At 44.5% G+C, this 22,232-nt stretch overlaps 1 protein-coding gene across 3 annotated transcripts in view; it reads right to left on the bottom strand.

Annotated features, from left to right (window-relative positions):
- LOC115775961 (spermatid perinuclear RNA-binding protein-like) overlaps positions 1–6,468 on the bottom strand; it is a 91,496-nt gene extending 85,028 nt beyond the window's left edge. For all 3 annotated transcript variants that reach the window (XM_030723514.1, XM_030723512.1, XM_030723515.1), the window contains exon 1: positions 6,217–6,468. The gene's annotated coding sequence lies outside the window, so the exon portion shown is untranslated. The remainder of the gene's footprint in view (positions 1–6,216) is intronic.
- Between the last annotated feature and the right edge of the window lie 15,764 nt (positions 6,469–22,232).

Genomic DNA, 22,232 nt, shown 5'->3' with positions numbered 1-22,232 from the left:
TGAAATCAAAATGTCACACACGCACGCACACACACACGATCCTCATTTATAAGGGCAGTGCTGCATCCTCGTCAACACTTTCAGCTGCACCCCGTCCCGAGAAGGCTGTCCTCAAACATTAGGCTCCGGTTACCGTTTCCATTTACATTCCTTGGGATCGGAGCAGCCATCTGCTCACCGAGCACACAGAACCCCGGCTGAAACCTGAACCTGTGACGCGTGTGTGACGAGTGTTTATCAGGTTCAGGCAAACGCAGGAAATGCAAATGCAGAGAAGCTGCACTCGGCAGGAAGTACAGGGCTCCTCTTTGTTCCCAAACAGGAATATTTCCACCCTTTATGCTGGTGACTGTCCAGTACAGGAGCAGGTAAGGACCAGAAGGTCCCAATGTCTCGTGCAACATCTTCACTGTTGCTTCTCAAGACATAAAACCTGATCAGGAGAGCATCTGTTGCCGTACCATCCCCATCTTTCTTTATTTGATCCTCATTTAACTCAAACTGTAAACAGCAGCAGCATCAGAAATGACTGTTGAGTCGTAATCAGCTGGTTCATATCAATCTGGTAAAGACAGATGATACAGTAGCACCATTAACACTCATTAATAAATTAACTTACTCCTGATTAAAAAAAGACCAGCTTTTGGTCTTTGAATTCCTCTCAGTGACTCTGACTCACTCATTACAAGCGCAGTCCAAGACTGGAAACCTCCCCCAGAGCTAAAAACTCCCTCCACATGGTGATGACTTCAGTCTTGGATCAGTTGGTTGGGTAGGTGGGGGGGGATTCTTGAGAAATCCCAGAGTTTCTTATCTCCGTTTGACATGCATTTGTGAAGATGAGACGATAAATGTCCAAGGATCCTTGGTGACGACTCCAAAGGTTAATCACTGCTAAGTTGGCCCAAACTCGAGCAACATCCTCACACAAACCCGTCCATAACTCTAAGTCATATAACCTGTTTGTTGGATGCAAGAACAGACACGTGCTGGGTGATGTGGCCCAAAAAGCATCATCAAAATTAAAACCATGATTTCGTTCATGTTTAGAGTTCAGGTGCTGGAAATGATTTTATTTTGTCTGCTGCTCTGTGAGCGCTCTGCTTTCAGGCCGTCACAACTCTTCCTGTAACACACAAACTCTGCCTGTGTGTGTTTATCTGATTCTTTGTCCACAAACTCCTCCTGGACCGTCTGGAGTATACATCTCACCCCCCCCGAAGGTTTGTATCTATGTCCCATATCATGACATCATCAGGTTGCCTAGCAACACCTAGCAACTGGCTAAAATGACCCAATTTTAAACAAACAACATGTAGTACCCCCCCCCCCCCCCCCCTTTTCCCATTTTTTCCCCGTTTTTCCCAGTTTGGTTACGTGGTGGCTCCCTGGTTTGAGACTGGGAGGGGAGACACAGACCCAGCCTCGGGGGGGGGGGGGGGGGCTGCGTCAGGAAGGGGGTCCGGTGTAAAATTCCAGTTCAAAAATACGAATCCATCAGCTGTGGCCCCCCCCCCCCTCAGGAAATAAGAGCAGCTCTTAATCATCTCTCAGTGAGGTTAAGGATATCAGTTTGCCAACACCGTGATCACTCCAGACAGTACTGTAGTATGGATGTGTAGTACTACATTATCTGCACCCCAATAGCAGGCATTATAGAGAAGCTTTGTTGAACTTATTAAAGTACTTTTTGTCAAATCCTTTAATGAAAACTTTCACCACAAGCAGGCAGCGTCTTACAGGGAGGTGTTAGCGTAGCTGCACACTGACCAGCATTACATTCTTCGGTGGACTTTAGATGACTTCAAACTAATCTAATGTTTCTGTTAAAAACTGCACCATGTGTGCTCCTGAAGCAACATAAGTCACCTGTCTACAACAGTGACGCACACTTAAAAGAAGCGAAGGCTTCTTGAGTGTGGGAGAAAACGATGCAGGTAATGTGTTTAAATCACATCATTCATATAATGCTGCAGGTACACGTTTGCTATTAGCCGTTTCCTGTTAGCTTGTCCTTCCCGCAGCTGTTCCGTCACGTTATCGCCTCCCCAGAAACATTTCTGTTGTGTTTAGCTTCTGCAGCATTTTTTCTATTTGTTGGTGTTTCCTAAAGTTGCAGTGCGTTTGACCCCTCAGGGCCACCGTACTTTACCGGTCCGGCACGCTTTATATCACATTGGCCTGTATGCGGCCAGTGAACTAAAACGAGTTTGACACCTGAATTTCTCAAAGCTTCAACTACTGCCGTGGTAACATGCAAATCCTTCTTCAGGTGCTTTCTGTGTGGTGTGTAAGGTGTTCTGGGCCACCTGAACCGCTTCTGCGCTCCTCACCGCTGATTCTCAAACTCCGAGGACTCTGACGGTGAACCCCAGTCTTCCAAAGGATACTCCAAATACTGATGTTCACTGGTGCTTTGAGGATGGTGGTGGTGGAGCACACGTCTAAAGCTGGGCACACACTTAGCGACTGTCAGGCTTATTACGCGTGTGATTAAGACACGACATGACCGGTGCGGCAGGTCTTTCCCAGCTGGACTCAGCCGGTGTTTGCAGTCGGCAGATAGCCATGAAGTATGTGGTGCGTAAAGATTGTAGCCTTAATTCTTAAGAGCAGTGACTGGCATGATCTGCTTGATTAGCAGGTCAGCTGCAGTATTTCAACCATCTAGTACATCAACTTCCATAATGATTCCCTGGAGAAAACTGGTCTTAAAGGAAAGGTCTGCACGTTTTCCTGAAGGTCGGCGCTTAACTTTCAGTTACTGGAATATTTTGCATGGACACCAATGGACTGCACATGCATTCTTTTGGTCAATTTTACAAAGAAATGCACATTTATAAAACTGATCTTGAATCAGCTTTACCCATAAACTGATGCATACACTCTGAAGTTGTATCATTTCCATGTATAATTACTGTTTCACAAGAAGAAAATGCCAACAAAGAGAAGCACAGAGTGCAGAGAAGGAAATGTGATTTACTTGGTGGTTTAAGGTCGTGAACGGAACAAAAGCCTCTAAATGCAGACGAGTAACGAGGGCGGACGTAAAAAAGAAACAACTGTCAGCAGGCCGGCTTCTCCGACACCACCACTCACAGCTGCAGCTATTTATAGGACGAGGAATTAATCCCCTAATTAATAATTAAAAACTATAAGATGCCTGATATCATTTAATACACAATGAATAATTTACAGGGCATTTTGTGAATGGTACACTGTACATATTAATATTCATGTCTGAAAAGGACATTTGTTATTTTTCATTTCCAGCTGTCAGGTTTGACTTTCTGCACGTTTATCCTGCACGGTTTTACTGAAATAAAAAAAAATGCACAGTTAAAATAAAATATAAAAGGAACTGATGGCCTAACTGGGACTTTTCAAATCAGGTGGATGCATTTTAAAACTCTGTTCCACGGGGTGAATCCTGTCATTAAACAGACGCGGTTCAGGGTGCATTCAAATAACCACAGCCTGTGTCCTCTCCCCGTCCCTGAACATCATCATTACAGCTGCAGCAGCTGCGCAGGTCTGACCCTTTATCCTCAGCAAACATGCCAACATTATTTGACTTCTTATCATCTTGAGACCAGAAAGACTTTTGTTGCTTTTATGCCAGTGCAGGACGAAGGCGATGTTATTTATATGCATGCATCTTAAGAGCTTTAGGATTTTATTCCAGTCTTATTTTAGTAAACTGTCTGCTTTGTCGTTCTGTACACTCAACCACTGCAGTATTTTTATCTATAAAGCCCTTTGCTCCCATTTCAAAGTTGAATTTGGAAACAGGGCAACAGGTCTTTAATATTTTAGGCTTCATTTGCACTGAAGTCCATAAATTCTGTTTTTTTGTATTTTACTCTGTAGCTCATGTACATTTTTGCTGTGTACTGTTGTGTGTGACTGATGTGTGCTGTTATCACAAGCTTAAATAAAAAGCTTTAGTGAGGGGGCAAAAATAGTTTCAAGAAATTTTCTTGATTTTTTTTTTTTTTTCCTTCTCGTAACTCTCAAAGATCAGATTTGATTCAAATCCTACAATCTGGTGTGTGTGTGTGTGTGTGTGTGTGTGTGTGGATCATTTTCCATCCTTTCCCAGTGAGCTCCGGTCACTGATGACACAATAACTAATTCAAAGTGTTAATTTACTGAAACATGGTGCCAGCAGCAGCATTATAGTGTGATAGTAGTTACACAGCATGTGTCAAATGCAAGCACAAAAGTAGCCTCGGTAATCCTGTTAACTGATTCACACTTTAGTTTAACAATAACTAAAGTAACTTAACCTTCTAACTGTTCAGCAGCTGCACAATACTGTCACATAATAAAGCTGAAAATCATCTTCTACCTGGGATGTTGCATTCTGGGGTCGAGCTTTTAAACCAGCTGCTTAAAGCTCTGGTTTCCCACCATGTAACTGCATCGCTGATTTCCACCCAGCGTTTACTCTTCCTGTCATACGGAGGCCGACTGCCCGGCCGACCCAGTCGTTTACTTCTGGGCTGCACGTTCCCACCTCCTTCGAAGCTCCTTCAACGACCTTGAAGAAAGCACGGTGCTTTGCACAGTATGTAAGAAAACTGTTCCTGCTGAAGCTACAAACAACAAACTTGTTTCACCACTTGAGGCGAAAACACAACGTTGAGCACAACGTTGTGTTTTCGCCTCAAGTGGTGAAACAAGTTTGTGCTTTCGTGCTTTCTTCGAGGTTGTTGAAGGAGCTTCCTGTTTAGGTACTAAATCTTTATCAGAGGCTGACACATGGCTCTTGCTCTCAATCATGCCTGGGCTAGTCTTGTTGTTGTGTGCACCAGGACACTCAAACACATGGCATTGCTGTAGCAATGATACTGTGAAATATTTCACTTTTATATCCATCCGTCCATCCTCTTCCACTTACCCTGTTCAGGGTCGCGGGGGGCCTGGAGCCTATCCCAGCTATGCTAAAGCGAGAGGCAGGGTACACCTGCCGCAGGGCTAACACAGAGCAACAGACAACTATTCACACCTATGGGGCAATTTAGAATGACCAGCTAACCTAACCCCACTAACTGCATGCCTTTGGACTGTGGGAGGAAACCCACACAGACACGGGGAGAGCATGCAGACTCCACACAGAGAGGCCCGGGCCAAGGTGGAATCAAACCCAGACCTTCTTGCTTTTATGTCACAGACATATATATATTAAACTGGGATGACATAAAATGGCACAGCCCATAAGACCCATTGTGTGTATGCTGTGTAGTGTGTAAGACTTTTATTGTGAAAGGAAAGAACAGGAAGAAGCTCTATCTTGATTTTTGATGAACTGGAGAGCACCACAACAACAACAACAACAACAACAACAACACACAAGCAAGAGTAGCTCCACAGACCAACTGGTCCACATATTTCTGACACTGCCCCCTGGTGACAGTAAACAGCTACAACAGGCCACAGTCTGCTCTGCGGATCCCACCTTCAGCAATAGTTTTCCCCTCTGCTGTCGGTGGAATATAAATGCACAGCATCTGAAAACTTCTCACAGTTTGTCCTGCTGATATTTGTTTTTTGGGAACTCATATTCCAGGAGGGCCCGGAACCCCCTCAATGCCCCCCTCTGGACACGCCTCAGAGTAGCATGAATACTAAGGCTCTTTGTCCAAAAATCCATATTTCAGCCTTTTCCAGCAGAGCGCCTGATATTTACAGCAGTACTGGGAGCCGGTGCACCAGATTAAACATGCAGCACTAACAAGGCTGCAAAGTAGCGATGCTGTTAAGTGGAAACCCGCAGGGTAATATGTGATGAATCAATCAGGGCGCAGGTGCATCTGCGCTATGCGGGCCTACCTGAAACACACCGAACAAACAGGTGCTCTTCCTCCGCTGGTCAGAGCCGCAAACGGACGGAGGCGACAACTTCATTTGGCACTTACTAACAGGTAGTACATGTACTACCTTCAGCTGCAGCTTTATACCCGAATGGGAAGTGCGGACGGTGAAACAACAGTTTTCCCTGAAAACCGCGTTCAGGACGGTCGGCTGGTCTCCACGCGGTGCGGACGGAGGAAAACTTCCCGTTTAACCGGCCGTCTCGTTAACAAGCAGTTTGCTCACACATTCAGGCAAAAGACAGAGTCCCGATGCTGAGCTAAAGCCAGTCTGAAGTTAAACGGCGCGGCAGCAGCCGCCCGCTCATCCTGAAAACTGTCACAAAAAGCGGACACTTACCTCCACCGACTGTCCGCTGACGACCGGGAGGAGGACGGGAGAGGAGAAAGCTGAGCCGGTCAGCGAGTCCAAAGCCTCCGAAACACTTTGCGGCTGTTGTTTCTTTCCTTTAGCTGAATTTAAGTCCCGCTCTGGTGTCACTTTGTATCCGGACGGCAGCTCACAACGTGGACTGAAACCGGCGGAAGCGGCAAAAACAACGGCGGCAGCAGCGACGGTCTCCGGCCAGCCTGCTGCCTGTCAGCGCTCAGTGCGGGGGGGGACTGAGGCCGCGCATGCGCACGAAGAGCGCTACTGCAAAAACGGAGATCGTCTAATGAGAAGATGATGCGCTCCAGCAGCGCCAGTCCAGTTTGTGTCTATAAATGGTGTTGGTGGCCCGGTCAGTCTGTCTTTAGAGCACAAGGACAGGAATAATTAAAAGGCACGAACGCTTTAAGAATTCAGACGAGAAACAAAAACATGTTCTTCTGTAATTTTCCGCCTTTGGGACGCAGTGTTACATTTTTAGATAAATAGGATTGTACGATTTAAAAGTTGCAGTTCCCAGAAAAAAAAACAAAAAAACAGCTTTTTCATATAAATCAGTTTGGTTTGGGAACCAGTCTCAGAGAATTAAACTCTATTTGGTTATTATAAGAAATGTAATGATAATAGTTTAGCTAGTTTTTAACCTCTAAAATCTTTGATTATTTTTACCACATAAACATGAATCTTACCTATAACATTATCTTATAGGATTAAGTCCTATAAAAGCACAAAAGGGGCAACGTTTAAAATTATGTAATTATATCTGTCCGTCTGTAAAGTCTTTTGTGAATGTAGGTTTCTTTTTTACTTAAACTCATTCCACTAAGTGTAAAATCCTTTAATTATTTTTGCTCAGGCACTGGAAAGACTAATTGCTCATGTTTTGGACGTCTATGGCACTTAATCCCACAGGATTATCTCCCAGAAGAAGATGCACTTTTATACAGTGAATCAAGTAAAAGTCCTTTGGGTTGAATTCTGTCATGATTTTGTAGAAATTCTAAAATGATTAAATCTATTAAAATCATATATGTGAAAGTCTTTAGGATAAATCCTCTGGGACTGGTTCACGTAGGATTTTCTTTTGTATCCTTAAAGATTTTTTTAACCGGGAAATTCCTGCTGAAAGAAGTTACACAAGTTTTTTTTTAATCTAATCGAGTTTTGTGTTTTTCTCAAGTAATGAACAGAAAAAGTGCAGAAAAGCTTCTGTTCTATCAAATCTATCTGCTGTAAGTCTGCAGCTAAAACTCAGTTCATAATACAGAAACAGTGGGGGGGTGTAGATGCACCACGCTCACGTAGCTCTTTGTTAACCTTTGTGGGTCTACAGACTTATTTACTCACTCGTCCACAGAGCTCATATGGGAGATGCTGGTGTGCCATCTGCAGCAACTTGGCATTCAGTGTCTTGCTCAAAGGCACATGGAGGGCATGCAGAGTGGCAAGGGATCAGATCACTCGCTGTGCTCTACCTGAGCCATAACTGGTGGATAATTTTCTGTCGATGAACTTTTTATTGATCGGTTCTGCTTCAGGTCCTCAGATGTTCAGCTACTGTACCTACACGCAGCAACTTCTGTCCATTTGTAATAAACCTGCACTTGTTTTCATTATTTTCACTCATCCATGGAGGTTTAATTTGAGCATAACAGATCTTCCACGCTTGGGCTCAAATTTGCTGTACAGTACAGAGTAACCTGTGCTGGGAAGAGCTTCTCTGCCTTTGAGATGTGGATTCTGTGAGATGTGCAGCTTGCACAGGGTGAGGTGTAAAGGCTGAGGGGGGCTGAAGTTCCCTGCAGACAGATAACACAGCTGTGCTAAAAATAGAGCTCAAAATTGCAACTTTAATGTAACCGCATCAGGAGGCTGGTCTCTGCTGGGTTTCAGATTAGTGGACGACCATCCACAGCTATTCTTACTGTGCGTGCACGCCCTCCATTCATCTGTTTCAATGTTCCATCTGCAGCCTCTAATTTGAAAACTATCACACCGTGCTTTGGTTCACTGTTTACTTTGTGTGCAGTCACTCGCAGGTTCCTGCAGAACAGCCACTCAGGCCTCTGTGGCGGTCAGCGTGCACCTCAGTCTGACTGCTTGTAATGCGATATTCTCAAAGATAATTTGACTTCAGCCCACAACAAAGTCACTCCCTGCACTCACCAGTTACTGTGAATCACTTTGCTGCTGAATTATCCACAGAAAATGTGATGCAACTGCACAGTTCATCCATGAACTGCACACCAGCTTTCAAAGGCATGAATTCAACACTTTGAATAAAACACAATCTGTAGCATGTATTACAAAATTAGTAGCATTAAGTAAGTCATTCTTTCAATTAAGGACCATCTCAAGAATCAAATCAGTGCCCTCACACTCCAACCCGCTTCTTTTCTGGAGCCTTGACTTCTATCATTCCCTCCGTTCTGCAGTAAAGGAAGAGGCACTCTCGCCCCTCAAACTTGGCTGTTAGTAGTTTTGCAGATGGCATCATCACCTCATCCAGTTCCTAGCTTCCCGGTCATTTCATCACTGATTTTAAGATTTTACTGAGAGCTTTTGAAGCCCGTCTGGGTCTGGCCCCGAGCTACGTAGCAGGAATGTTATCCTAGCCTTACCTCTTCTCCTCTCTGCGGCCCTTCTCACTGTTTCAGGGCTGAGGACAAAGATTGCATGAACACTGTGTTCGTTTTCAGAAGACTTTTTTTAAATGTAAAAATCCTGCCAGATGAGTGTTTGGGAAATAGACTTGCGTGCATAAGTAGAGGGTTGGCTGCACGTAGAAAATAACACAAGTGAAGAACAGCAGAAAGAGCAGAGCAGAAAACATCGGTGTTGCCAATCAAATATGCCACGGTGATGGGACAACGCCCACATATGAAGGCTGAAATCACAGGAGGAATGTGAGCCTATCTGAAATGTGTTTTGGCTTGATTTCTGTGGCTGATAAGTCACGCTAAGAGGTAAATACGGGTGCCTGCGTCATCATTCCCAAAAGTCTTTCTGCTAGTCTGGACCAAACACAACCTCAGAGGGGTTATGAAACGCTGCAGTCTTGTGGACATGCTTTAATTTACCTTAATGTTATTCAGGTGGCTGGCCTCTGGGTGAAGAGGGCAGCCATCCAGGAGGGGCTCAGAGTAGAGCCGCTGCTCCTCCACATCAAAAGGAGCCAGCTGAGGTGTTCTGGGCATGTCCTACTGGGAGGAGGCCCGAGGCAGATCCAGGACACAATGGAGAGATTATATCTCTCGGCTGGTCTGGGAACGCCTCCGTGTTCCTCCAGATAAGCTGGAGGAGGTGGCTGGGGAGAGGGAGGTCTGGGTTTAGGCTGCAGCCCCTGCGACCCAGCCCTGGATAAGTGGAAGAAGATGGATGTATTTTATTTGATGTAACTATTCTTTCTGTTTAAAGTGACCTTCTGAGTATACTTCCTCTTCTCTGTTTTTAAAGGTGCCTTATTCTGTGAATCAGTCTAAAGTTATTGTGATGTTTAGTGCTGCAGCGGCGTGGTGGTGCAGCGGTTAGCAAAGCAGCCTCACAGCAGGAAGTGTCAAGTCAACTTTACTGTCATTCTTCTGTATACAGAGTGTAGGCTGCACGTGAACAACATATGATTCCATCTGGACCAAGGTGCATAAACAATACAGCAAACACACAGCCACATACATGTAACAACAAACAACACAACCAGGCAGACAACAGCACTCACAGAAGTGACAATAAAATGTTGAAGTCACCAGAAGACCATGAACTGCAATTAGATAATATCCTTAAAAAGAAAGAAAAAGGTTGATGGTTCAAACCTGTTTGTCAGCTGCAGCCTCTGCGTGTTTACTCCATTTCCACTTACCTGGTGACGGTGCCAATCTAGGAGCAGTTTGGTAACTCTGTGCCCAAAAACAGAGTGGCTGCTGGCACCAGAGTAGCATACCACAAAGTTCAAGAACTCACCAGTGATTGGCAGATGCAGCCATGATTTTGCTTCTCGCAGAAATGAGCTCAGCTTCTAATGGTAACAGCACATAAACCGAGAACCCAGCTCTTAGACCTGCAGACATGTGGTTCTCAAAAGGCACCAAAGCAGAGCTGAACTGTCCTCAGGCAGTCCAAACACATGCTGTTTAGCTTCATTGTTGAGTCTAAGTTGGCTTTAGGTATGGATGGGTGTGTGGTTGTCTATGTCAGCACTGTGATGGACTGAAAACCTTTCCAGGGTGTATCCTGCCTTCAACCACTGACGCCAGGACAGCCCAGATGGAAACAGATAGGTTGCCCCAGCAAAGGAGGTACTTTTCCACAAATGGCTGCATGTGCCCTAAAATGTTTGCCTCGGGGTGTGAGTGCAGCCTCTGTCCTGGAACTGATGAAATCCAACAGAAGAACTCTTCATTTTTCCTGCTGCATTCGGTCATGTGGAGCTCATTTAAATACGAGAGCGGGACAGTGGGATTTGTGTGAAGATTCACAGCAAAGGTGTGAAGATTGTTAAAGTTTTGATTTCACAGCAACGCAACTCTTACATGTCTGTAAATTAGAGAGGAAAGAGGGGAAGCATGTGTTCTGTGAGCATGCAGACAGACACGTCTACAGTGCAAAGGCCTGGCAGTCTGGGTGCTCTCTGTGGAAGGAGATTTTTAGACCTTCTAAGGATGTCACTGTTGTGGGGGTGTGGCCAACAGGGCACATGGAGGGTGTGGTCCAGTAACCATATTAGCGTGCTATTTAGTATCGCAGAAGAAGATCTGGTATGTCCCAAATACAGGATGTCACAAATTCCACCTTTTGCAGCACGTAGCCCAGCTTCCAACCATTCCGACCGCCCCTGTGCCCAACACGCCCAGCAAAGTTAAACCCATGATTTCACTTATAGTTTGGTTTAAATCTACATGGACAGTTTGCCCTCATATCTGAGACTCCTGTGGCTTCTTATGTTAGTGTTGCTGGAGTGAAGCTGTGAGGAACATTAACACAGACGTGAGTCATGCCTGAGTGATGTCATTTTAACCGCTGGATGAAGCCAGCGATGATCCCACGTCTGAAAAAAGCTTTTTTGGGTGGGTTTTAAGCTCCTTTGTGCCTGAGGCAGACCAAAGGGCAAGCTCAAATTTCAGGGTACACCGATATTTTCATCTGCACAAAATAGCCTCCAGGACACTGAGTTGTCATGAGGGCAGTACTGACAGCTGCTTTGTGGCATCTGGACATCTAAATTCCCAACTGCTTGCTGTCTGTGGTTCGGGTCCTGCTCCCTCAGAGGGATGTCAGCCTCTGAGGGCTGAAGACCGAAAGCTTTCAGGATACTTTTTATTCCCCAATTTATTTGTGGTTTGCTCCATAAATGAAAGTGACCTCTTTCCCCATTACTAACCTCGTCAATATCACACACGACCTTTGATGTGTCTCACTTCCATCATTTATCTGGAAATTGCCCCTGACAGAAGGTTTTAAAGGATTTTTTTTCCTTCGGGGGAAACGAGTGACTTCATAACTCTCTGAGCAGTCTGATAGTACAGCAATAAAGTACAGTCACCAAATTCCATGGCACACCTGAACCACTGCGCTCTACTACATGTAGTCAAGTCAGTTTATTTATATACATTTCATATGTTTGTGTATAATTAAACAAAGTGCTGCACAGCAGGTAAACCATCAGCAAACTGAACATTACACTGTAGTGATACTAATGAATGTAATTATTTGCTGATTATTAAAAGAAATTATTCGCTGGTGAATTGAAACTAATCTGAGACTGGAAAGGTGACTGAGAAGAGATATGTGTCCAGCTGGGATTTGAATGCACTCATTGAGCTGGATGACCTAATCTGGAGCTGCAACCCGGAACACCCGGAACTGCAAGAGCCACCTGGGAATTCTGAAATGCTCTCATTGGACCTCCGTGAGCAGCATGGGACACAGAATTATCAAAGACCTGACAGATAATGTGGAGCATTCATGTCCATGCAAGCACTTATACAGTTTATCTCCAGGTATGTATCTCTCTGTTTACATCAGTCCCTCCATCCAGCCATCCATGCTGTCCCAGCCTATCCCGGCTGGGAAAAGCTGGGATACACCCTGGGCCATGGGTGACCTCTCTCCTTACATCTCATGAAGGAGCTCATGCTCACGCCTCCATCCTGTACGTCTCTGTCGTCTTGAAGTTGCAGCTGGTCGTCGTCTCTGGATCGAGCTCGACTGATGATTGGCGGGTGTGTCTTTGCTCCATCTACAAAGCGTAACCCTCTGGCCTTTGATGGGAGCCTGACAGGAGACCAGCATGCAGATAAGCTGCTCCTGACTCTGCTTTGACTGCCCTGAGATCAGTCATGATCTGTGTGTTAGATACGTGGAAACAGAGGCAGCGGTGGCAAGTATACGAACAATTACTCTGACTTCTACACAAATGCATTTCTGTTGTTAATCATCTTTGCCAGCATGTTTGATGTAGACGAGTCTGACTGCAGTCTGAAGACCTTTTTAAACACTCCCTCTCAGAGATATTCAGATCAGGTTTCCACCGTGAAGCAGCTGCAGGTTTCATTAAGAGAAACCACTTAGCTGTACAGATGTGCTAAACAGCTGTTTCACTAACACACCTCCTTATTTATTTTTTATATTTATATTTCCCTGTTGATCTTGTCATAGAGTTCTCAAACCTTCTAACTGAGCTGTGATATTTTTGTTACATTAATCTAGATCATTTTAAAGAGGCCATTTTTTTGCTGAACTCTGACCTCTAAAGCCGACCTCAGGAGTGATTCAATTCATGTAACTTCAACATTTTTCAGCAAAACAAATACTTTTACTTTGATACTTTAAGTAAAATATTCCAGTTTTACTTGTAGTGGGGTGTTTTCGTAGCGTGGCGTCGGCACTTTTAGCAAAGGAACAGTTTTAAATACTCCTCCCACCACCAGCCATCATCAGCTAATGGTAAATATTCTGATCACCATAGAAGCAATAATATATTACACTTTTTCATCCAGGCAGAGTGCACCGCGGTGCAGGAGATAAAAGAATAAAAGGAACAAATCAAACACAAACAGCTGGCCTGTGTTTTTGTGACCATCTCACCTTTTCCCATCAGACCGAGCTGTCACACAAAGGTTTCCTGTCTATGACTTCAGCATATCGCTGACCTGGAGAGGTGTGCAGCTACAGCCCCACACGTCACTGTGAGGCGCTGGAAAGGCCAGGAAACCAAAAATATCACGTCCTTGATCTGATTCCCATTTTCTGGTGTAGCCCTTCCTGAAGTTTACACCCCACAGGTCACTGGGCCTTCACAGGGAACAGCCACGACTCTCACATCCATACCTGTGTATGAGCCTCCCTGTTGCTATCTTAGTGGTGCCAATCATCTCCTGACAGTGACTGTGATACTTAAAAATGAAGTATTGATGTTATGGCAATAATGCGCATATATTATGGTATTAATACTTCATGATCTATATTGATATATGTTTTTGGTTCCCAGAATCTCCGGCAGAGTAGAGCATCTTGCTTTTTGATTTGATCTCAGGTGCAAAAGCAGAAAAGCTCTCTGGCAGCAGAAGGCGAGGCAATTCAGGTAACCCTAAGTAATCCTGTGGGTGAGTCACCACCACCGTGCAGATTAATATGCAGCATACTCATATACATCACAAATTACCCAAATGAGCAGTTGATTTTGATGACTTTATGCCATGTCGTGTTGAAAATAACAGTAATTGCAGCAATTTCCATGCTTAGTTGGCTGTTCTTGTTAATTAATAATCACACTCAGGTTTAGCTGAGAGTTGGAGCTGATGAAGATGACATGTGGCAGCTGATCATTTAGGCTCCTGTGGTCTGAACCGATGTGTGCGCACCATTGTTGTGTTTGCCACGTCTCGTGTTGCAGCAAGGACACTCACAGTTTTTCAGCTTTCCTTCTCCTCCTTCATTTCTTTTTTTTTCTCACATGCAAACTCAACTCTCACATTCACAAACACACACAAACACAAAACTGACTCCCTCCATCTGGTGTGTGCTTAACGCCACAGACGTCAGGTCCCCCACGTCTGTCTGTAACGGTGTGCATCAGCAGCCGTCTCAGCCCTTCAAGCAGAGAGAAGGACGAGGCTTATCTGTCATGTTGTACCGCTCTCAAGTAACACTGTTTAGATGGAGAGACACGCTGGCTGTTGTACTGCTGCATCAGCAAAGTGCTGGGTTACAGGGGTGAGTGCGTGTGTGTGTGTGTGTGTGTGTGCAGCCCTATCTGCGTCACTTAACAGCAGGTGTACTGTGGAGTGAGAGAGCCTCCCTCACTGCTGCAGCCTGTTTTCATACAAACACACACACGTTTGGATTGTCCCACTCTTGGCTGCTCTGGTTTCACACTTATCACGATCCTGTGGATTTATGCAAGGCGAAAACTTTTGAGGAGCTATCCTGATATTTAGGCTTCCATTCCTGCTACATTGTGCAGTCTGACTGCTTTTTAGGCCACGTTCAGATTCAAATCCTCATTCTCACTGATTTCAATAGAAAGAGAGTGAGATGGGGGGGTCACTATTTAAAAAGCTCTGTTTGGTTTTATTTACATGCTGCCAAATCACAACAGATGATTTATGTTGTGAAGATCCTGTGATATTAGAGAGGATCTCAATAGATATTCCCCTACGAGCAGCACTTGGCAACAGTGGGGAGGAAGAGCTCTGTTTTAACAGAAGCAGGCTCAGGGGGGGGGCCGCCACCTGCTGTGGGGTTGAGGTGGGTGAAAAAAACTCAGAAAAGAGGTGCACAGAGAAACTGCAAACAACAAACAAGACGAAACAAAAAATAGAGAAGCTGATGATAAGCAGCCGGATCCGGCCCCGATTAAAGGGTGCCTGCCTCCTGGATCCAAACTGGGAGCTGGTTTCAGGAGCCTGAGGGCTCGGGGCGCTGCCACTTTACTTTCAGAAACTCTGGGAACCACGAGTGAGTCTGCAGCCTGACAGCTAAGTGCTCTGCTGGGGTAATACGATACTAACAGGTGCTGAAGATACGGGAGGTCCTGACCATTCAGGACTTTGTATGTGAGCAGAATGATTGCACAGAGAGCCACTGAAGAGAAGCGAATATGGGAGAAGTATGATCTGTCCTTTTAGTCCCAGCAAACGATCCACACTGTGAACCTGAATGCTCAGAGAAATTAAACACATTAAGTTGTGTAAACTCTATTCTGTTTTTGGTTATATTATTATAGTTATTTGTTTCTTATTCTGATTTCCCTGTGTTCTGGTCTTCCCGTGTCTTGACCCTTGTTTATTTCCCTCTGTGTGCCATCCTCCTACAGCAGGTGTTAAGGCTGCGTGTACCATGTTGGGTTACTTCCTGTTTTACTTTGACAGTCTCGTGTTCCCTGTACTTTGTGTTTTAAACACAGTTAACCTTAAACATGGCTGACTTGCCCTTGTTTTGTGGTTGTCATTTTTATGTTGAGGCAGCGGGGGTGTTGCCAGTGTTGTGCCAAAAAGTGATCGTCTGTCATAAAGTGATTCTGATGTTTCTGTGTGTTTTTATGTGTAATGTCTTTGCTTATATTGGTAAACAGAGTGCAGTCAGCATGATTTATGAAGGGCTTATATATAAAATGCAGAAATTACCTGTTTTTCAACAATCTTTAGGAGTCTGTGTTATTGTACCTACATTATAATCAATTTTTGGTCACTTCAAATATCTTTATTGAACTGTGATGTTATATTTGTTGTGATTTCTGCAGCTTTCTGAGACAGATTTCTGAAACTGTCTGACATTTTTAATGTAAAAAAAAAATGAATATATAAAAGTCACTTTGCCAAGAACTGAGTGCAGCTTCTACCTTGTGATAGAAATGCTGCTTCTCACTCAAAATGACCTGATGTCATTCATGAGAGAAATGTTTGATATATACTTCACAGATTACAGGTCAGGTTACAGATCCACAAGTCATTTACAGCCGTTTAAATACAGGTGATCATTTTTTGGCAACTACCGGAAATCGCTTTTTTGGCAGATGATCACTTTTTGGCACAACACCGGCAGCTGTCAAATGTAACTAATAAAGTAACTTGTAATCTAACTTAGTTACTTCTAAAATTAAGTAATCAGTAAAGTAGCTAAATTACTTTTAAAGGAGTAATCAGTAATCAGAAATCAGATTACTTTTTCAAGGTAACTATGACATCACTGGGTCCTTAACCCATCAGCAGGACCGTATCTGCTCCTTTATCTAAGGACGAAACAGGAGGAGCACTGCAGAGCTACAAAATGACCTCCAGCAGAGAAACCGACGTTATGAGGCTGGCCTGCAGGTCTGACGTCCTCTGCTGGGCCCTGTGCTCACTACCCGGCACCGTGGAGCCCGATTAGCATTTGCCACAGAATACCAGAACTGGCAGGTCCTCCACTGGAGCCCTGTGCTTTCCACAGGTGAGAGCAGGTTCACTCTGAGCACATGTGACAGACCTGAGAAAGGGTCTGGAGAAGCCGTGGAGAACATTATGCTGCCTGGAACATCGTTCAGCATGACCGGTTTGGTGGTGGTCATTGACGGTCTGTGCTGGCATATCCGTGGAGGGACACACAGACCTCTACAGGCTAGGCAACGGCACCCTGACCGCCATCAGGTATCAGGATGAAACCCTTGACACCGTCTGTGGTCAACATTCATTGTCAGGAATGCACACAAACTCCTGAGCACCACTGTGAGCTGCTGCAATGAAATTTCAGCTAAATGTTGCAGCTGCTGCATCATTCTTCACTTTGATTTTCAGGGTGTCTTTGAATTCAGCCTCTGTAGGTTGATCATTTTCATTTCCATCAAACACTGTGGCTGCGGGCAGCACGGTGGCGCAGTGGTTAGCACTGCTGCCTCACAGTTAGAATACCATCTGGAAGGCCTGGGTTCGATTCCACCTTGGCCCAGGCCTCTCCCTCTCTCTGTGTGGAGTTTGCATGTTCTCCCCGTGCTTGCGTGGGTTTCCTCCGGGTACTCCGGTTTCCTCCCACATTCCAAAGACATGCACTTTACTGGGGTTAGGTTGATTGGCTAATCTAAATTGCCCATAGGTGTGACTGAGTGCGTGAATGTGAGTGTGAAAGGTTGTCTGTCACTCCGTGTTGGCCCTGCGACCTGTTCAGGGTGTACCCTGCCTCTCGCCCTATGACAGCTGGGATAGGCTCCAGCCCCCCCGCGACCCTTAACAGGATGTGCGGAAGCGAATGGATGGATGGATGGATCAAACACTGTGGCTTCCTTTCATTCCTAACACGTCACCCAGCCTGTATCAGTTCAGATATTCAGCATAACTTTCCCATTGAGATCTGATGTGTTTTCAAAGAGTTTCTTTAACTTTTTTTTGCTGCCATTAAACTGTCTGCCTGCAGAAACAAACATGTGGATGATAAATCCACCGCCTGATCAACATTTTCTGGATGCACACGTCACTCAGCCATCAGTCAGAGCGGGATACAAACAGTGTTAAAGCCCTGAGAAGTGCTGAGGTTAGCTGCTGTTTGACATGCGAGCTGCTGACCAGAAAACTGTGACGAGGCAGAAACAGCAGATTTTATTCAGCGCGCTCTGAAGCTGCAGCAGTGAAACACGGCGGCTGACAGAGGGAGTGTTCACATGTTCAGGTCCACAGTACTTAATTGCAAAATTTAATCAGTTTTTGAGTTTGAGTCCTGGCCTGAAATTAAATAGTGTTGAGCTATTAATCTGATTTTCAGGGGCATTTTGCAGCAGTTATTAATCATGTGCAGCATTAAGGTTTTTTTTCTCCTACTGCTAAATGCAAATCACAAACCTTCCAGGAGCCTTTCTGCCCTCAGCAACATCAGTCATAATTTTTAAAATCATTTTTTATGTTAATAAGTTCAGATTTACCTCTGAATATGAGCCTTTGTTCATTAATGTCACTGTTGCTGCATCTTATTAAAATCTGTGTTCTGCACACAGTTTTCTCCCTGTAATCTCGACTTTACATGTATTTGTGGTTTAATAAAGCAGATCGCTCACAAAGGTCCGTTCATCCTGTTGTCACTCGTCCAGGTTTGGCTTGTGGGAGCAGCAGTCTACGGGGAGATACGCAGACCTCGCTCTTCCTAGACTAACAACAAGGTCTGCAAACTTACTGAAAACGACTACAGGAAGACAGCTCCATGCAAAACAGGACCAGCTTTACCCCCGATCAGATATGCACACTGTTAGACCTCACCACCCGCTGGAGCACAAGCTTGGGGTGATCAACCAGGGAGAATAAGGATGACAAACACTGTCAGAGAAATTCAGGAGAATTTGCTCCAAGCATGACGTCCCAGAGCGCTTCAGAGCTGGATCTAAGACCAACACCGGTTCATCCCAAGGACAAAACTCCCAAACACAAGCTCAGTGTCTGCTGTGCAGCGCAGTGAGGAGTGCTCGGACCTCCACAGTGGACAAACCGAACAGCTGCTCCATAAATCAGAAGAGCCACCTCGACAGGACAGGACTCAGCTGTAAAGGATTTGTTTTTAGGCGCTGCAGGTCAAACCACTCCGGTTTGCACACATTGTTTAGTGAATATACACGTTGTCATCTCCACTGTGGAAGAATTTAACACGTGTTGTCAAAGGCACAACAAGTGGGAACGGTGCAGTAGGTAATGTAGCTGTTGTCAAACGTTGCCTTCCATGTTTCAGCGTCTCCTTCTTTCACACGTGTTGTCGTTCCTCTCCTGCTGTCATATTTTAATCAGGATTCAGACTCAGTGCACTGACAGCAGTTTTACAGTTTACTGAGAAGCAAATATATATAAATATAAATAAATACCAGAAGTTTGATGAGATAGGTTAAAGCAGGTATGGGAAGGAGGGGTCCGAGTAAGGGAGACTCTGACCACAGGTGTGCCAGCAAGGAAACACCAGCCCACAGCTCCACCTGAGACCAGAGATCGACTTACAGGAACAGAGAGAAGGAAAAAAGGAGACACCAAACCTGAGCCTGCCTGGACCACAACACCTGATTTACTCTGAGGGGCTTCTCTTATGTTGTGCTGGGATTTTCCTGTTTCACCCTGTTTGATTTGCTTCACCGGTGTATGCTAAATAAATGTTGTCTACACATTAAACTCTGAGAATCTGAAACAATAATATCCTGTCAAACTTCAAGTACTGTACAAGTCAGTAAATAGTGACTGTAGTGTACTACACAGAGGTGCACTAATGGAAGCATCCAGATTGAGCCTCACGTACATGATCAGCAGTGGGCGCTGGTGTCAGATCCAGGAGAGAGGAGAGGCATAACAACAGCATCACCTTCCACACAGGGCAGATCACAGGAGGGATGATGGTTTTACTGCAGGAGGAGGGAGCATAATAATGACAGACTGGAGTCACATGCCCAGCAGTGATCTCAAGGACAAAGAAAATTCACGGAGCACTTTATAAAGGAAACATCTACTTATTCGAGAAATTAATTTAGCAGCCGTGCAGCTGCAGTGCAACACAGACACTCCTGTAAATGATCAGTTAATGTTACTATCAGACCGGGAAAAACGGGTCTAAGAGAGTCTGACAGTGGGGTGGTCGTTGGTTGCAGAGTGCTGAGGCCAGACTGGCTGAATCTAACAGAACGCTAAAGTGACTCAGATGATCTCTGCTCTCAAACATGGCTGAGCAGAAAGAACACATCCAGTTTGAGGTGATAAAATCCAGTAGTACAGCATCAAGCCAAATTTAAGTCCTGCTGGCCAAGAAGAGAAATCTGCAGTGTGCAAGGGCTCAGCCAACACTGGAAACTGTACCTGCTTTGACTAAGCTGCTGCTGGTAGGCTAACAGCAACTCTTGGATCAATGATCACAGAGGATTTGAGTACGATTGCTGACCACATGCATCCCCAACATAATGCACATGTCACACAAATCTACATGAGGCCGAGTCGAGATTCAGTAGAGCACATTTTGGATGCAGTGAAGTGGAAAACTGATGAATGTGTATCTATCTATCTATCTATCTATCTATCTATCTATCTATCTATCTATCTATCTATCTATCTATCTATCTATCTATCTATCTATCTATCTATCTATCTATCTATCTATCTATCTATCTATCTATCAAATTTTTACCTATTAATATGACTTACAGATCTGAAGTGTGCTAGATTAATATCTGAATCTTAAAATGAGTAATCCTCTTTAATGACACAGTGACAGTGACTTCATTAAAAAGGAGTGACAGTAAATCTTGTCCTTCCAGTCAGCTGCTGCACACAGATCTCAGGTTTATGCAGAATAATCTGTAATATTGCAGCTCACCTCTGGCTAAATACTGCGCTCCACCTGAACTGTCAGATTTATCTGACTGGCCGCCTCAGCCTCACTTCCCCCACTAATTTCTAGCACAGCAGTTTCCCCTTATATCAAAAATGTATTGATTTCTCTTCAGCTTCTTCTCACGGGTCTGAATTTCCGTCCTGTTTCCAGTGAGGAACGCTGAATCATCCGTGGAAGCTTTTGGCCTAAATCTGGGTAAATACACACTCAGGGTAAATCTGAAATATGGAAAGCCATGTGATCGCCCATTATATGATCACCTAAAGGGTGTCTTCAATCAAGGATTATAAAGTTTGAATGCTGTTATCTTAAGCGTTGGTATTTGTCTTTACGTGTGTTTTATATGAGGATGAAATCGCAGAAGCGATTAATGAAGAAAACCTCATAATTAATTTTTTGCTGGGTTTATGTGGGGCAAAGCAATTTCTGGCTGATCACTCAGCTTTACTGAAAGCCGGTGTCTTTACTGAATACATGAGTGGGCTGTTGCACAACATCAGTCTCACAATCAGCTGCAGTCGCACTTTGAAAAAGAACAACTTAGCTTATTAATAGCAAGCAAACAAAAGGCATTTATAATCTTGGTAATTCAAATGCAAATTTAGCATTTGGTTTTCTTTTGATGAGCATACGATCAGTGGAGAATTTGAATTCATTTGTAAAGTGAAAAATGATGCCCTCTGCTACCACTCTGCCTATGAAACTCCAGCAGAGTGATCATTCCTTTTTTATTTGCTCCTGAAAATCAATTATTTGCTCATTTGCATTGTTTGGTACTCATTATTTTCCACCTTTGACCAGAAATAATTAGTGTAGATGCTTAATGACTAACATGAGACTGCAGGTTCTATAATATATATATTTTCACTGTTATTATAATATTATAATTATGAAACCAAGTGAAAATGGCTTTGGATTAAACAGCGTGAGGCGGCGTTCCTGTTATCAGGCATGTCTGATATATTTGTATCAGAATGAGCTGACTTAGTGAGGTTGGATATGTCTGCATTGTTACAGCGTGATTCAGTGTCCGAGGATGAGCCACAGCTCCAGTGTGGATTTTAGTGTCCAGGTTTATGTTACTCCATAAACAGATGATCAAACTTGGGTCTGAATCCTTAAACGTGATTTTAATCATTTCAGCAGGTGCATTTGTGAGTCTGTCCGTTCAGGAGCACCTGTTTGAAAGAGGCTGACTGCAGCATGTAGCATGAGGGAGTGAACCAGCAGGTCCTCATCCTAATGTGTTGCAGGGGGCTCCTACAGCCTCACATTACATGCAAGGTGTCCTTTAGCTTTGGTGATCAGAGGCTTTGGCCACAGACGTAAACCGATCGAGCACAACATCATGACCACTGACTGGTGGAGCTGATTATCTCTCATCATGGTACCTGTTAGTGGGTGGGCTCTATCAGGGACCAAGTGAACATTTTGTCCTCAGAGTTGATGTTAGAAGCAGGAAAAACGGGCAGAGTGAGGATCTGAGTGAGTCTGATAAACTGTGATGGTCAGACGACGCGATCAGAGCATCTCCAACCTGCAGCTCTGTCATGATCCTGGGCCGTGTGCCCAGTATTTTGTGTTTAGTTCTTTTGGTTTCTGTTTCATTGAGTCCTTGTTATGTTTTCCAGTTTGTATTGGGTTTTGTTCATTCATGTAGTTCCTGTCTTATT

Source organism: Archocentrus centrarchus, unplaced genomic scaffold, assembly GCF_007364275.1.
Source record: "Archocentrus centrarchus isolate MPI-CPG fArcCen1 unplaced genomic scaffold, fArcCen1 scaffold_26_ctg1, whole genome shotgun sequence".
NCBI lineage: Eukaryota > Metazoa > Chordata > Actinopteri > Cichliformes > Cichlidae > Archocentrus > Archocentrus centrarchus.
This window is presented reverse-complemented; position numbering and strand designations above follow the sequence as displayed.